At 38.9% G+C, this 18,179-nt stretch overlaps 1 protein-coding gene and 1 long non-coding RNA gene across 26 annotated transcripts in view; both read left to right on the top strand.

Annotated features, from left to right (window-relative positions):
• Positions 1–18,179, top strand: part of Plcb4 (phospholipase C beta 4) — a 384,134-nt gene that overhangs the window by 67,501 nt on the left and 298,454 nt on the right. The gene's annotated exons all lie outside the window — the stretch shown is intronic.
• LOC147824653 (uncharacterized) overlaps positions 1–18,179 on the top strand; it is an 85,178-nt gene extending 66,999 nt beyond the window's left edge. Inside the window, exon 2 of the long non-coding RNA XR_015441967.1 lies at positions 1–18,179. This exon is cut by the window's left edge and continues 10,529 nt beyond it. This is a non-coding gene — a long non-coding RNA (uncharacterized LOC147824653).

The raw sequence follows: 18,179 nt of genomic DNA, 5'->3' as shown, positions 1-18,179 counted from the left end.
TAAAATTGTGTTTGCCAGGGAGAGCAGGCAGAAGGGCCATGATCACTCCAGGGAACTGCAATAGGAGGCAGGAAGGAGCTTGGCATTCCAGGCCTGGGTTGGCTTCTAACTGGTGGCATGCTGGGTCAACAGCAGTTAATGTGTTGTGTAGTGTGTAGGATACTTGCCATGTAATAGAGAGTCATGGTGATTCTATGCCTTTGTTTGCACTGACACATTTGAATGATACATATTCTCACCAGAGGTTCTGGCTGTCCACCATAGTGATTCCTCTCCATGTGTACTGGGATAACTGCAGTTCCCCAAGGAGTGAGGCTGAAATCTTGCAAGGGTATGAGAGACTTATGTATGCATTGTAAAATCTTCATCACTTTCCCCCCAGGGATATATACCCCTCCCTTTCCTTTATATTGGTTTTATTTAACCTCAGGGCTGCATATCAAGCCATGATATTGAAATACAGACTTGAAAGTAATCAATGAATTTGTCCCACAATAATGCATGTAGACCTCATTAACATATGAAATGATACATTAATAATGCTTGTAACTTTGAATTATAGACAGGCACAATGTTATCTTGTAATCTCTGCAACAATTCTAATGTGATATGAAAATACTTGAAATTTCCATGGAAAACAAATCATAGGCACTGCAAATCTTATTGTGATTGGTGATTTATATTCATAACTGGAGGAGATGCTAAACCTCAATTAGAGTTAGTGAAAATGATCACATGCTTACTCTTTCCATCCAAGTTTATGGAACCTTTGATATATTCATGGACCTCTTTGGTGATCTATGAAACTCAGGTTTTATTAATCCTTGGTCTAAGTGATTTCTATGATTTTTTTCCTTTCCTAATACTATGGCTATCAAATTAGGTAACATTTCCATAATGCTAAAAGATTTTCAAGCAAATTAAAAATGTTAAAATGCCTCTGTAATTGGTAAAGCTTATGTTGTTGACTATGAGAAAAATGAAGGTGTTTAAGGAATATGGTAGAGACTTTTAGCTTAGGTATTTAAGTCAAGTGTTTTCTCTTTAAGCTATTTCACAGTCACCTTGCAAGTTGGGACACCAGTCAGGACTTCAACACTAATCTTAGAAGCCATTTTAAACAGCAAAACCACTGTAAAAAAGCACTTATTAGGTTGGTGGGTTGGTGTACAACTCAATGGTAGAGTACTTCCCCAGAATGTGTGTAAGGCCCTGTGTTTGATAACCACAACAACAGCAACTAAAAAAAAAAAAAAAAAAAAAAAATTAAAGCAACACAAAATTGTGAAAAGCTTCACACTGAATAGACATCAAGAAGGACAGTTGTTTACAGCATGAGAGCTAAAATAGGAAGGCAAAGCGGTGCTTGTTTGACCTCAGCTGAGAACCCATGCAGCAGGCAACTTGAATTTCTGGCCTTTCTGTGCCTGTCTGCCAAAGACTGTGAGAATCCTGTATTGTTTTTTTTTTTGCTGTGTTTTTTTTTAAATAAGAAATAAATTCAGGCAAGTAGGGGAATATGCAAAACTGGGAATCATGAATAATATCAATTGACTGTATATATATGCTAATATTTCTCTGTGGCCCTGAGATCTAGTTGTGACATTGCCACTTTTGCTCTATGGTATTAGTTTTTTATTCAAAAAGGGAAGGTATTAGAATAGATCAGTAGCAATAGATTTAGAAAAAGTACCAGAAGGACATTTTATGTGAAAGTACAAATTATAAAGCAGTTGTTGGCTCCCCACCTCCACCTCCTCTGTACAGTTTGCTCTCTCATCTTTTATTTTTAGTTTTTCAATGCTGGCTATTGAACCCAGGACCTTACTATGCAAGACAAGTGCTTTACTACTGACTTACATCCCAACATTTTGTTTAACTTTGAGATAAGGTCTTCCTAACTTGCCCAGGTTGTTTCAGACTTATGATCCTCCTGCCTCAGCTTCTCCAGTAGCTGTTATTGCAGGCATGTACCACCACACCTGGCTCCTCCACCATTTTTACCAGAACACAAAAAAATCATTGGGTTTGATCTCCATAGCCACTTTCCCTTGGTCAATCAGATTATATTTTATTCATTTGACAAATATTTATTGAGTATGACACAATTCTAGATGCTGTTAGTACCTATGATCTTTCAGAAAAGTTTATTGAAGCTGTTTTGAAAAAGTGAACAACAAATACATTTTATTTGTAATTCTTAGTTTTTTAAAAGCCCTCTGCTAGTTCTGAGTCTTCTTTCTGCTCTCTGAATATTTATTGACCTAAATTAAAATTTCTGAAACTCATGAAACATGTCAGATTCATTTAGGAGGTCACCTGAGGCTTAGTTCTCCCTGATCTGGACATCCTTTGTCTCTGAAATTGGGACCAGGAATGCCCTCCTCATTGGTCATATCTGAGGATAGGCTGGTTGGAAAACAGTGTACCCGCCCATGAAACAAACCAATCAAATGGACTCTCAGTATTTTCGTGGGCATCCTTATCACCCTGAGGTTTGTGCCTACTACCCTGTGAAAAGGTTGCTGTAATCGAGATGCCTTTCCTTCTGGAGAATTCATATCGTATTCCACATGTACAGAAATAGTAAAATAGTTACATTGTCACTATATGTAAAAACATTCTTAAAAGATCTTCTGTTAGTTTAACTAATGAAAATTGGAACTTTTTTACATATGATAATTGGTGTGCAGTTTTTTATAGTCTTCACTGCATTAAAACTAAAAGCAAAATTTAAGATTGTGCCTTCAAAGGAGAGTTGTTCCTATAAGAAGAAAATTAGGAAGGGAAGTAAGAGATTTAGATAAGTTTTTCTAATCCCATGAGTGTGCATTTTAATCATAAAAGTCTTTAGATTTAACGAATTAATAGTATTTAATCTTTTGTGAGTAAATCTTTCATTGGTACTTCTATCCTTTGGGGAAAAAAAGGTTTTGCCTTTTCCTTAGTGTGACAGTTAAAGTGAACTGCCAGTTTGATTGGCTTGGGCTTCTCCCAGAGGATTAGTAAAGTCTACTTCCAGGTGTTCCTTAGTGGGTCATGGAGGTTTGACTACGGGGTATATATTTGGCATGATTCCCCTGCTCTGCTTCCTGCCCACCATGAACTAAGCAGTTTTTCTCTGCCATGCACTTCCTCCATGATATTTCTCCCTTGGAGGCAGCTTTCCATGGATTGAATCCCTAGAAACCATAAGCCAAATTAATCCTCTCTTTGTTTTAAATTGTGAGTGTTGGGTAGTTTGTTCCCAGCAATGGCAAAGCTGAGTGAATTTTTTGTGTGTACTGCGAACTACGTTAGGGAAGGCACTAAAGTTTTGCAATAACTTCAGTTTAATTTGGTATGGATTGTTTCAGGCCTGCAGTTGCTGGCTTCTAAAAAATAGCTTGATGCCTACTTCAGGAGGTCTGGTATACAAGGAAACCTAGTCCCAACTGTGGTGGACTATTTCAATTGGTGACCCCAGTGAACTCTGCCTCCCAACTCTTATGGTCTTATATCCGTTCTTCTTGTTGACTCTAGACTTGGGTGTATGACTTGATTTGGTTAATAGAACATTAACACACCTCATGCAAGCAGAGACTTGGTAAGTGCTTGGGCTGGCTCTCTTGGAGTGCGCTTCTTTGGAAGCCAACTTTGTGTCAAAGCTTAGAGTAGACTATTAAATCATGAGTGGAAAGAGACCTTGGGGGATGAGAGGCTGTTTTGAATGGTACAGCTCCATGCAAGCTCCCTGCTGAATACAGCCTGTTGAATGACCTCAGCTTCACCATGTGGATCAAAAAACTTCCCAGTTGAGGCCAGCCAGTGAATTTTGACGAAGTTGTTAAGTCACTAAATTGTACAGTGGTTAGTTACACAACAATAGACAACTAGAACTGGGTCATACTTAAGAGATCTGTGCCAAAGGATATATTCTGCAAGGAGACCTTGTGGATATTTTGGTTCATAGAAGATTATAGTTCAAAATGGTGTAATGCTATTAAAAACACAACAAGCAAGGGGATAATGTGCATGTTTGTGTTAAATTGTGGGACTATTTCTTCCATCTTTGCAACTGAGTGTCACTCATGCAATATTTTTATTTTCACAAAGGCTATACCTAATGAAGATACGTTGAAAAAAATTGTGCTTTATTCATTCAGATTGTAGTAGATACTGAAAAGTACAAGGAAAAGAGAAGTGACCCAAAATCTCACCATTGAAAAGTTAACTTTGGGAAATTTTAAAATTGTAAATTCATTTAATAAAAAGCTTTACTTGGTTCTTTGAAAACCTAGGTATACATTAGTAAATTAGACCCAAGTGAGAATGTAGACTCTGATATCCTTATAAAAGTGGTTATAAATGATTGTATAGTTCCCTGTATTAGATGTAGAGTTTATGATGCTCTACAACTCCATTTCATTCTCCACACTGCTTTTTCTGAAAGAGAAATCTCTCACTTAGTTTCTGCCTATGCAGTAGCTCCACACTGCCTCCAGGCCAGTGCTTCTCACCTAGGGACAGTTAGGTTCCCAGCTGCATTTGGCAATGTTTGGAGACATTATTGACAGAGGTGAAGAAAGTGTGTGTGTGTGTGTGTGTGTGTGTGTGTGTGGTGTACCGCTGTACTATACTATGAAGTGTGATCAAATAATGTTTAAATTTTTAAAAGATATTACCATAAATGACAAGTTGTTATTAATCCTCATCAAAATACAGCCCCTTATTTTGAACACACTTATCTCATCATTCTTGCCACTTTCTGAAGCAGTTCTGGAAATTCTTTGTCATAAGTGTCTTTAGTTTGGTGCACTGTCATGGCTACCTCGATGTCCTGAATCCATTTAAAATGTTTACTTTTTATGGCCATTTTGACTTTGGGGAAGAGCCAGAAGTGGCTCAGTGGCAGACCCAGTGAATAAAGTGGATAGGAACACACCGTTGTTTTTATTTAACAGAATTGTGGTAAACATTTGATCACTGATGGATGATAAAAAACATGGCGAATGTTTAAATTTTAAAAATGTATTACACTAAACGACATAGAATACCCTTCCTCCTCTTCAAACACACTTATCCTATTGTTCTTGGCAATGTGTCTTTTACTGTGATAAGTTCTTTTAAAAAAATTAAGCCTTCACCATATTGTTCAATCACCCCTATCTACTGACTGTAAAAGGTGTGCTGCCATTTTGTAAGTATAGAGTCCAGGAAAGGACCGCACATACTGCAATGTCCAGGACAAACTCCTACAACAAGACGTTATCCAGCCCATGCTAGTAACGCCACTTCTGAGAAATCTCACTGTAGGACAAAGAGCATGCTTTACCTATTGTTGCCCTTTCTGATCTCACACCTCTGACGTCCTGCCTCTCATGCATGCTCCTTTTGCAGTGCCAGGCGGTTTCCTGTTTTCATACCTTTTCTTTTTTTGTGGGTCTTCACTCATGTTGTTTCTAGAGTCTGGAGTACTTTTGCCCAGAGGTAATTCTTCCCTGTGATAGATTTATTACCTTGTTTTTTTTTGTTGTTGTTTTTTTTTTGCGTGCTTCCGTTTTTCTTATTGCATCAAATTACAATTATTTTTAAAAATCTTTTGTGCCTACCAACTTGTAAGTTCAAGGTGAGCCAGAACCAAGCCTCATGGCTAGTAAATATGTAAGTGAATGGATGAATGTTTGAATGAGTCCAGGACTGGTAAAGGAGCTGAAGCTGTTAGTGTTGTTGGCAGTGTGTGGCCTACCTTCAGCCAGTTTGTTTTCTAATGGAGGAATCAGTTATGCATAGACCCTGTGTGGACCACTTTTCCCTCTGCACATGTCACTGACTTCACAGTTACTCTTCCTCTGTCTTATTTATCCCATAGCAACCATTGGTTTTTGCTTCTAGGTGGGCTTGAAAGAGTAGAGAAAAAGCTTAAGACACACAAGGAGATTGTGCCCCAGGTGGCCAGCTGCAAGAATGAACAAAAGAGCAGTTACTTTTCAAGGTACTTCCTTAGCTAGACCTTTTATGAAATGATAGTATTTCTTACATGATAATGAAATTAAAAGATGGAAGCAATGATCCCACAATTTAATGGAACTGCACATACATTGTGCCTTTGCCACTGTGCTGAGAATAACATTACTGCATTATAAACAGCAGTGCTCCTGGGTAGGGGGAGTTTTAGAGAAGTGAAGGACTGTCTTTTGTCTCAAGTCACATTAATTAACTATAATATAGACCAGTTGATACCAGTCTTGTCTGCACCTTAATAGCACCCCAGTGGCACCTCAGAAAAAAAATACTGTTGTTGGTGGCCAGTCCCCAAAGATTTTGTACTAATTGGTCTTGGGTATGCCCTGGGCTTTGGAATTTTAAGTTTCCCAGATATTTTTATTATGCATCCAACTTTGAGAACCATTGATGTAGATAATTAGCTTGATTATAGTCATTCATGTTAACATTGCCAAAGTAATTTTAAAAAGTATTTTCTTTTTGGTAATGTAATAGTTCTTAACAATTTTATAATTTTAGTATACGTAATAAATTAGCACTTACAACTTTATGCAAATTTGTAATTCCAATAAGATAATTTAAAATCTGACCTTTTGGTAAATGACATCACATCACCTCATTTTTTTCTGTCCTTCACTCCCTGAAACTCAGGAGAAATATCATAGAAAAGCAGCTGACCATTGTTCCTGTTAGAGGGAGTTGGAGGGAAATCATTTTTTAAAAGATAATGTACCCATAAAGACACAGAATTATAACTGTTTTTCTTAGTTTCCATTCTGCCTCTCCTGGTTCCAGCATCCACAGATCTTTTTTTTTTTTTTTTTTTTTTTTGGTACCAGGGATCGAACTTGGGACCATATGCTTGCAAGGCAGGCAGCGGAACCACTGAGCTAAATCCCCAGCCCAACCACAGATCTTTTTGCCTAAGAGAATAAGTAGGACAGCCCCTGGTCTCAAATTGTCCTTTCAGGATATTTATTGTTCCTTTTAGTTTTTTTTATTACAGATGGTACATTTATTATTTATGTGTTGGTTAAGAAGAAAAGTAAAAGTTTTGAACCCCTTCTGATTATCTCCACCCCTCCCCACCTTCCCCATTCCTCTACATGCCTTTGCTTTGCTTGTCACATCACTGAGAAGAGGTCTTGACCACCTGTCCGAATGATCATGCTCATGACTGGTGGTTACAATGATTTTTGTCATTTTTTAAGATATGAGAGTAGAAATAGGAGTCTTATTCATTCCTTGGTACTGCGTGCTAGCAACAATTTTTTTAAAAAATCAATTTAGGAAAGTTTGGGATCTAATAACTTTTGCCAGTGGGTAGATAAGCACTACTATTGATTGGCTGCTTTTGAAGAAGACAGTAGCTTCTGAGTCTGAAATTTAATCATTTTAAGCTGTAGAATCTTAGGTTTCTGTATTCTGTTTTATTTTAAAAGGAAATATTACAGTAGGAAGAAACTGTCAAAATGATGTAGATAGCATAAATCTCCCATTTCTTCACAGTATGCATATATTGAATCATTTGGGTTGGACATACAGCTCAGTGGTAGCACCTGCTTAGCAAGTAGGAGGCTCTGGGTTCAATCCCCAGCACTACAAAAGACAAAACAAAGTAAAACAGTCAAACCAAACATCATGTGTATATTTTAAAAAGACAATTAAGGCTCATGGGGGTTCTTTAATTTGTCAATTGATAATATTCATGGAATGCCTCAGGTTCACCCCTCCTGGAGGTGTCCTGCTGGGTGTGGGGAATAGAAAGTGAAATGATTTGTCTAAAGAGATGTATAATGGATCCCATAATGGTTCACCATGGTTGTCGTTAGATGTTTTTGTGTGATTTACCAATTTGAAAGTAATTGATTATATTTATGGTGTCAAATCAAAGAAATTTGGTTAAAAATCTAATTGTCATTTGGTTGCTAGGTTAAATTCTTAATTTCTAAAAGTTATGATTTTTTTTTACTGTGATACAAAAAAACTTTTGCTTTTTTGAATAACTTAAGTTTTGGAAACTACTGTAAAGAAGGGAATTTTAAGTCCTAGGATTGGGGCCATGAGATTTATATTCCTTTAATAAATTTTAGTAAACTTTACAGCTGGAAGAGAACTTAGAGGTCATTCAGTTGACAGATGAGAAAATTGAGTCTCAAGCAAGTTGGCTTCTTTGCTGGTGTTCACTGAGCCAGTTCAAAGCCAAGCTGGTGACAAAAGTCAAACTTTTTTACTTGGTTTGAATATGTTTTTACTTTGGTTCAGACTAAAATCTGTAGGCATTGGTTTAGGTGGCTTTCTTCCAAAGCTGGTTTGAGACAGGGTTTGGGGTCCAGTTGTTTGTCTGGAAGGTGACCTAAGAAGCACTGGTGGGAGACTTGGGGAGATGAGAAAAAGGAAGGCAAGGTGGGCAATATAGCATGTGCCGACAAGCAGATCCCATCACCGGCAGTTGAGGCTCCTGTGTGCCAGGGACCTTTACAGTATGTGTGGGAGTTGCTCCACTGAGGAGGTAAGGAGTTGGGCTATTTATTTATCACTGTTTGTCACTGTTTGAGGGCATCTCTTAGAAGCCTCGCTCCTTGCTCCTAGCTCCTGTAGCTGAAAATGTACTGTCAAGAGAGTCTTGGATCCCAGAATAAGACTTCACTGTGCTTGGGAACTGAGTCAGTGGGAATGTGGAGGTGTCTGGCAGATCGCTGGCCGCAACTGTAAGCACTCACTCAGAAAGAAATAAAAAGGGATGCAGGTGGAGTTGCTCTGCACAGTGCTACCCTGACATGACAAAAGCTTTGTCTTGGCTCTTCCTTATTCTTCCCATCTGTATGTCTAGTGCTCTCCTGTGGGAAGGATGGGGCTGAGAAATAAGGAATGAACTGAGACCATCAGTGTGAGATCTTATCTGTTTGCCCCTCTTAAGCCACAATCCATGTTTCTCCAGCTTGCTCTTGTCCCAGGCTGGGTGTTAGTAGCTGCATCCATGGACTTCCTGGCCTCTTAGATCCTGGCAGCGTTCAAGCAATGGGAGGTTCTAGAGGAGATTGGAGGGAGGAGAGGAGTGAGCACAGGGTGTTCTTTCCCTGAGTTCTCTTCTTGCCAGCACGCTGGTGGTGGTCTTTGTCCTCCTTCTGGAAGCTACAGTCTGTCAAGTGGCCCTCTGCCAGCTGTTTTTTCTGGGTTCTTATAGTACTGTCCTCTTGCTCCTTCTTGTAGGATACTTCATGTTCTCTTGTTGATTTCCCTAAGCCCTGCCACGCCAGGTAAATATCCCCTTATTAAACTCCTTCGTCCCAGCATCCCAGCTGGGACCCTGACTGTGGTACTATCTTCGAGGCATTTGCTCTCTAGGTATAACTGGGTGAAATGGAGCAGCTAGAGGTATGAAGTATAAGATAATGGAGCATAAATTATACTTGAACCCTAAGGACACTTTGTATGTAGGATGCATTAACATAACAAGGGGTATTTACTGAAGAAGATATTTTTTGAGCTGCCTTATGTTGTAATTGATAATGTTTTCTTTTCTGCTCTGAGTAGTCCTCTTTGAGTATTGAATTGAAAATTAGAAGCTCTGCTTTATTATAACCATGAATGCAGTTAATTATAAAATATTTAACTCTGCAAGATGTAATAATATGTAATTCAGTGAAACAGAGGGCACAATGGATCTGTCCATCTGGAAATGTCAAAGATTTGTCTCAGGTATTCTAATGTTAGATAAGTGCTTTCCTCTTAACTCCTTGTATTTCTCATCTCTCTAGTGGGTTATAATTGACTTTTGGGGGAAGTTTTTTTAAAAAATAATCATTGTGAAAGGCATTTCAGACTGCTTAAAAGGCACTATAGCAACAGAAAATACTCCTTCTCCACATATTTACACAGGGCCTGTTGTGACTCAAGCACTGTTCTGAGCACCATGGACTCAATAATGAATAGTATTTGCTCATTGCTTTTCAGGAAATCACAATGTAGTTAGGAAAATAGAAGTTTGAACAAGTAATTATGATAAATATTTTAAAGCATTATTGGTAGATAGTGAGTTTTATGTGTATCTAAATGAGGGTGTAGTTAAGTCTATATTAAAAAAAAAAAAAGGCACAGAGGTTGGTGAGTGACAGAAAATGCTTCTTAGAGTAAGTGACCCTGAGTTGGTTCCTGAAGGATGATAATGAGCTTATCAGGGAGGTGAAGTAAGGGAGGATGCCATGAAAAGAAGTGCGGAGTTTCTTGATTGTTTGGAGATTCAGTGAGGCATGTGATTTAGTCAAGTTCTGGTGGCCTTTGGAGCAATGCCTGGACTTAAGTTTGAAGATACAATGGTAACTTAATCCTTAATGCTCACTGTCACCTAAAATAATGCTGATAATGCACATGCTCTAAAAATACTAGAGGAATGTGAACAAAGCAAAGACAAGTTTTTAAAGAATCGTTAGACTTTTAAGGGAAATATATTACTAGACCTCTTGTAGTTAATTCTTAAGTATGAAGCAATGCATGTTTTTGATTGATGAACATCTCAAAGGAGGGAGACAGACTTATCGTTATCTTTCTTAAGTATGTGCCTTTGCTCAGATTTGTAGGCCCTTTAAGTATACAATTACTCTCTATCACTATAAATTTTCCTCATATATGGAATTATGGTTTTCTTTGAAAATATGGTGGACTACCTTTGCAATCACCAGTGATTATGCTAGCATCCATATTTTAGTCTCCTCTCTAGCAGAATGTATCTGATACACATCATAAGAGATATGTGTTTCTCTTTTGTTCTAATTAGGCTAGTGCCTAAAACTTCAGGGTTCAGTAATCTTATTATTCTAAAGCAAGTTAATTGATGAAGACTGTTTTATCCATATTGCAGTTGTGGACAGATTGAACTTCTGAGTGCTGGCTTCCTCAGTAGCACACTGATAAATAAGAATTATGCTTCACAGGCATGATCAAAATGGTGACTAGACTGCATGAACATTAAAACCAAAGCCTTTGTGGAAAGGAACCCTTAAGCCTGGTGGCACCACAGGGCTATGGTTTACCTACATGGGAGGCTGAAATAAGAGAATCCCTTGAGCTTAGAAGTTTGATGCCAGGCTGGGCAACATAATGAGACTTTGTCTCAAGAAAAACAAAATCCTTAAACTTAAGCTGTATTGAAGGGTATCTTATTATCAGTAAACTTGGGGTTTCATAAATTTTAAGGACAGGGACAAAGTCCAGTCAGGTCTCATAGAACTCATGTGCCAAAGTCCAGATTTAAGCTCACATTCCCTGTCATAAGGGAGTTCCCGTCTCTTTGTTTATCAACTTATCTTTTCCTTCTCCTATTTGCTACTCTACTCTTTCTGTTTTGGCTCTCTTTTGCTTTGTAAAAAGCCATTCTAGAACTTATTAGCTTGACACAGCCATTATCGTTCAGAGTCCTTCATGAGTATATGCCTCATGGCTCAGCTAGACAGTTCTGCTCCTGTGAGATAGATTAGCCTGAATTGCAGTTCTCTGGGGTTCAGAGGAGCTGGAATGCTCACACCAACTAATGATATGATAAGCAGTTGCATTCAGCTAGAATGTCAAGTAGAGCACTTCTACTCTGTCCCATGGAGGACCTCTACATGTGCCTTGAGATTCTCCCAGCACGAGGGCTGGCTTCCAAGAGGGAGCATTACAAATGTGCAAAGGCAGAAAGAAGTTGCCACTTTTTAAAAATCAGGCAGGGCTTAGGAGACCTGGATGACCACCCCCAGTGCAATCTACAGGTCAGAGCTGTCACAAGACTAGACTTGTCATTTCAACAGCAAGAGTGACACATGATTTATAAGAACTTTTTTTGCACATGGGTCAACATGTGCAAGATGTCTCTCAGCTTCCACTGTTCATGGAAACATTTAGTTATGTATTCATGGCCTCTGTGGCTCTTAGTTCAAATGCCCCCAGGAGACGCTTGTGTTGGTTGGTGGCTGTGCAGTCATCTGTGGTTGAACAGGGTACATCTTATGCTACTAAGGATTTTCTTAGAGAAGTTAAGGTAGGATGAGTTGTCTCAGAGCAAACATTCTTCATGTTGGCAAAGGCAGATGCACAGAGACCATTAATGCACTACCATTTGTAGGAACTCTCAGCTCCTACCCACTCCATTGACACTTAAGATAACTTCCCTTTCATTGGTCCAGAAAGCTCTGCCTAACTTAACTTCTGCTTTGTCACTTTTTCTTGAGCCATTCTTTTTTTTGTTCTCCTGCATCATTTTTACTGTTTTTTACATTTTCTCCAGTGCACCTCTCCCTTTTTGCTCTGTGTCCTTCTATGTCCCTTAATCAAGAAGATTGTCTTCTTTCCCTGAGCCCTATTTGTCAGTTGAAGTCTGCCTTTTCAGATTTCAGCTCCAGTGTCACTTCCTGAGGGAGCATGGCACCCTCTGGATGGAGTGTCATCCCTCATTCCATCTCTGTTTCCTGCATCATTCTCATCACGCTTTGTAACTTTATGAGTGTGTGGCTACTTGACAACTCTGTGACTCTCCTTGTAGGATCTAGGAGGCAAAGGAAAGCTTCGGTCCTCCTCAGGAGTGCAGTGCTAGGTGAAGTATGTGTGAGATGAGGGCTTGTATTTGTCATTTACATCAGTTAAACATTGGAAATAGTCACCTTGAAAAAGAAAAGATTAAGGGAGAGATTATTTATTTTAATAAGAGAAGAGTAGTCCTGTCTTAAGGAATATCAGAGCATAGTTTCATGGGGACTCTCCCCTCTCCCAGTGGTAGATACCTTATGAGTCTGTCACCTCCTGCTGTGAAGAACATAATGATAGAAGCTATGTGATGCTTTGAAATATAGCATGAATCCTGCTTGGAGATAGACTGGAAGTGCCTGATTAAAATCTGACACATTTTTTTCTTTTTGCTTCCACAATCCTGTGGCCCCTGCTCTATACCCCGGGATCTTAGTGATGGGCACACTTTGTGAACATCAGGTCAGAACAACTCATTCCATTCCCACTTACTGTCCCATGATGCCAGTATCATGTTGGACTGTAGCCAAAGATTGGTTAGATTACAGTTTGAAATGTGATGCACCTATGAGCATAGTCTCCATGAGATAACTTCCTGTCCAGCTCTTTTGTGAAATCTTATCAAAATAGAAAGTTAGTAGAAGAATCACAGTGGCAGCAGGGACAAAGAAAGATGGCATAAGTAATTACTGAGATTCTGTTATTTAAAGATTTTTGAATTCTAAGATTTTTTTCTTAAATTCCAGCTTTCAGCCTGATATAAGATGTGAGGTAATATTATCTCAGTGTATTTATTCCACTGAAATTAATTCAGTAAATTTTTATTGACTACTCTATGTGTGTCTTCAAAGAAAGTATAAAAATGTATAGCAGTTGGCATATGATCATGAAGTTTATATCTTCTCAGCAAATACAGCATACATGGCATGAAGTCCTAATGAAAAAGTCACATCAAAGAGACATAATAGGACTAGAACTAGATCAGTCAGGGATATTTTTACAATGGGACCTGAATGTGAGCTGAGTCTCTGTGAATGAGCAGACTTAGGAAAAGTTGGAGAGAGAAAAAAGGGGAGAAGTGGGGAGGGAAGAGGAGGGAGAAGACAGTGAAAAAGACAGAGAGACAGGCATAAAGAGATGAGAGAGAGAGAGAGAGAGAGAGATTGATTTTAGGCTAGCAGAGCCCCATGCATGAAAGTTGAAGTGTCATAGTGAGCAAGAATGTTCTTTCACACCCTAAAGGCAGTGAAAGCCTAATCGGTAGGGATGGGAGGTTGTAAGGTGGAGGGCTATAAGCAAACCATTGGATGCAATCTTTGCTGGACAGGGTAGGGATTAGATGCTTGCAAGCAGAGGGCAGAACTTCAAAGACCTGTGATATGGGACATTATTTCTTCTATGGTTGGCAAGGTAGTTCTGATGAGGCAGAAGTTGCAGCAAGTGAGACTGTCTGCAAAATTATTGTGTCCACCCCCAAGGGGTGGCAGAAAGAATACAGAGAGAGGCGAATACACAGAACAGGGTTCCTGAAAAAAATATACCTCAATTCACAGTGGGAAAAACAGAGAAAGAAGAGATAAAGTGATCTTGAATCTGGATACATGGAAAATTATTTCTAATATCACCAATATCAAGGTTTGTAATCCAATGGTCATGCTAAGATTGAGTGGATCAGAGTGATAAGTATCTTAGAAACAATAGCAGATAACTGTGGGTTGATTGAAAAATAGAAGCTGAAAGAATAAATTGTTGGTATATCATCAGAAGTTATTGAACTAAATAAACCCAATGCAATCAAATTTGGAGTTGTATTTAGCATTGGTATTAGCTTTCCATCACTATGACAAAATACCTGAGATAATCAATTTAAAAGAAAGAAAAGCTTATTTTGGCTCACAGTTTCAGAGGTTCTGGTTTATGGTCACTAGATCCCAATGCCTTTGGGTATGGCTAGTCAGAACTTCATGGTGGGACTGCTTGGCAGAGCAAGCTCCTCACCTCCTGGTGGCCAGGAAGCAAAGAGAGAATCAGGAAGGAGCCAGGGTCTCAATATCCGGTCCAACAGTACATCTCCAATGACCTACCATCCTCCCCCTAAATCCCACCTCTCAAAGGTTCCACCCCCTCCCAATAGTGCCAAATTGAAGACCAGGCCTTTAACACATGAGCCTTTGAGGGATATTCCAGGTCTAAACTATGAAAGGATTTAAAGTAGGGAATTAAAAACCAGAATGTCTATCTTCAAATACTGACATCTAATTCATTTGTAAATTCTATTTGTTCTACATCCAAAGCATAACCCAAAATTAGCTAGTTTGGATTACCTGTGTCATCACCTGTTGGTCTGACATCCATCTTCCTTTGCTTAGATTCTGCAATACCTTCTAGCTGCCCCCTTCCATGCCCTTACCCACCTGCAATCTGTTCTTAACACAGCAGTCAGAGTGAGCGTTTTAAATATATCAGATTCTGCTCCAAGCCTACAGTAGTTTTCTACCTCACTTCAAACATAAGCCAGAACCCTTACAAGTGCCTCGGGGCCTGGCAAGATCCCTTCCTTGTTATCTGTGACTTCATCTGTTGCTACTGTCCTCCTTGTTCTCTCCATGTTGCCTGTCCTGGCCAGCTGCTATTCCTCACACATCATGCATGCCTCCTCCCCGGGCCTTTGCTTGTCTTCCCTCTAACTGCAAAGCTTTCTTTCCAATATCTGTAAGACTTGTTTCCTCCTCTCCTTGAAATCTTCACCACTTTGGGCCTGCTTTTACCTTTCTGTTTTAACACTGTCATCCCTATGACTTGTACTCCTGTATCCTTTTTCTTCCACAGCCTTTAATGTCTTTTAGTATCCAGAACAGTGTCTTATCTGTGTGCTATCAATCTCCCCCTCCAGGGTGGAAGTTTCATGAGAAAGGAGATTTCTGTCCATATCATGCACTAAGGGATCCCCAATGCCTAGAATATGGCCAGGTATTCAGTAAACATTTGCCGAGTGAATGGAACAAATTTTGCCTGAAATTTCTTTTGTGGTGGACTTGTGAGTTCTTTGAGAGCTTCTGTCAATGAATTTTATATTCAGGCATAGTGAGTGCTCAATATTGGATAAGTGAATAGAACACAAGTGTATAATCCTAACCTTTTACAGGATCTAGTTCCAGAAAGTTTCTTTACTGAATGGAACATTTAAGACATGATAGAGGGAAGGGCAGTGAAAGAATGGTTTATTAAAATAGCCAAGCTTCCACTTTTGACTTTAGCATACACATAGCAGTTTGGTAATTTTTTCATTATTCTTATTGTTATTAATTAGATGCTATTTAAAAATTTGCATGTTAAACGCCCAGCTGATGGTTTGGAGATCTTACTATACAGGGTGCAGAAATTGCTGAGGTTAACTGTAACTGTTCATGGCCAATTAGGGAAGAGCATTGGCAAGAGGCACAGGGTTAGGGTTGTCATGCTCTGAGGGAGTCCTGGTGGCTGTGCTTCACATGTGGGGGATTAGCTGGCTCTGCTTCCTTCCCTAAAGAGATCTCAATTTGGTTACACAGTGGGCACTTGTCTAAAGGAGAAGAATAAACAACCTCCAGGGGCTTAACTTCTTAAGGGAGCTAGGGAGGCAAAGGGAAGAATGAAAGTGAAGAAATAACTCTTTATTTGGGAGCATCTACTTGAAAATCCCTCTGAAATTTGGTTATCTTACTTGGTATCAGTTTTATTTCTTCCTAGGAGATGCAGATGTCTTTTGAAAGTATACATTCAGGAAAATAGTCCATAAGAGGCAAAAACAAATTGCAGAAAGTTTAAAAACTTTCCCAAGAACAGAACTGACCAGAGGAGCTGGGCTGGCCTGCACGCATCTTTAAGCGTGACATCTGGGAGTACTGACTGCTGTCTTCCTTGCTCTTCCCATTAGTATGTGTGCAGGTAAACAACTAATGGGCAGGTTCTTATTTATTTTTTGAGGTGAGACTTTTAAAAAGCTTTCAAACAGAAAGGAAATAAGACACAAAGGGAACTTGAAAAACAAGCAGCAGATTGTGTTTGATTCATTTAGGGTTAAAACAATCTGTAGGAAATTGTTTGGGACTTTTCTAGCTTGTGAAAATACTGTACAGCCCTTGTTTTGGGATGCAGTGTCTAAGGGTCAGAAGAAAGTTCAAATAAAATTAAATCTCAGAGAACAAGGCTGTACACATACACAGCCAAAAGTTCAACCATGTGACATTTCCTAAGGCTATGACATGTCAGTTGGAAAGATGTCTAAAGTCAATGACAGAGCTGCTAGGTCTGCCTAAAAGTGCTTGAGGTATATTGTGTACTGAGTTTGGGGTCAAAAGGCACATGAGAGGAACCATCAGAGCTGATCAGTCTTTATTGGTTTTAAAACATCTTAGCTGTATTTGCATTCATGTCTGTCCTCTCTAGAGAAAGTAATTCATGGGGTAACTGAAACTGAACTTGGTGTGCAAGGTGGATGAGAACAAAGTATTTCTCTGGTGAGTCACATGATGGGAACCAAGAAATCTGAACCACTGAGTTCTGAAAAATAATTTTGGCATGTCTCCTGCTTCAGAGGGTGCTTTCATTACATAGCACGAATCTTGGAGTGAATCCTCCACTCTCAACAAATAACCTAAAATGTTTATCTCTGGAAAATAAAAGACACTTCTCTAGAAAATAATTTTTTTCTCATTAGGAAAAGAAAGACACTACTATGTCCTCCTTTTCCCCCTTGGTAGTGTTTTATATTTTTGACAAGTGCTTTTGCATTAAAAAATATGAGTTTACATTATTTTCAAATTCATAAGCATCACTGTTATCCATCTGATACATTTATCTAGGTTGATTTTTTTTGTTTAATTTTTCTTTTTCCTGGTTGTTGCCTAGCATTTGTAATTATCTTTCCTTGAGGTTGGGAGGGGGGATAAGGAGAAAATTCACAGCAAAAATCAGCAGTGTTGTACTGAGTGGTCCATCCTATCTGTTCATTTGACCTTCCATGTATCCATTTACCCTTCTATTCATGTACCTACTTGTCCAGTATTCATTAATCTTCTACTATAAACTGCCTAAAATGAAACAAGCAGGAATATGTACTATCAGAGTCTAGACAAAATGATAAACATTTGTAATGAGAAAATGTTAGTACCAGGTGAATTATATCACGGGGATCTTGCATCCTGTTCTCAGGGGTTCCAGAGAGGAATACTGTGTCAATTGATACAGGAGGGATCAATGACATTAGGTGATGAACTTAGTGTGTATTTGGGCTTGTATGTGGCCAAGGGGTAAGGAAGAGTTTTCAGAACAAACCCCATATTTTAGAAGCTGCATTTTGTGTTAGAGTATTTCTGAAGTGCTTGAAAGTGTAGAATACCCACAATTTGAAGAATAATTCTATCCAAAGATGGTGGATATTTACATTTACCAGCTAATGTGGTGCCACCGTGTGGCCACTCTGCAAACACAGTTTAGAATTGAGGCCTTAACATTGATTCAAATGAATGAGACTATATTGATGACTTTATAACGTATTATTTTTCACAGTTGAATAATTCATGGCTCCATGACCAAACTCTGAAGAGTTTCAGAGGAGTGGCTCCCAGAAGACCCCTTTTATTTTTGCGACCCAGATGCCCAAACCCTTAATTTTTTTTTTTTTTTTTGACAGGTTCTTTCTAAGTCAGTAA

The sequence above is a fragment of the Heterocephalus glaber genome, unplaced genomic scaffold, assembly GCF_053883595.1.
Source record: "Heterocephalus glaber isolate CG9 unplaced genomic scaffold, H.glaber_assembly_v1.0 deba00001532, whole genome shotgun sequence".
Classification (NCBI taxonomy): domain Eukaryota; kingdom Metazoa; phylum Chordata; class Mammalia; order Rodentia; family Bathyergidae; genus Heterocephalus; species Heterocephalus glaber.
Note: the sequence above shows the minus strand (reverse complement) of the source record. Positions and strands in the feature narration are given on the sequence as shown.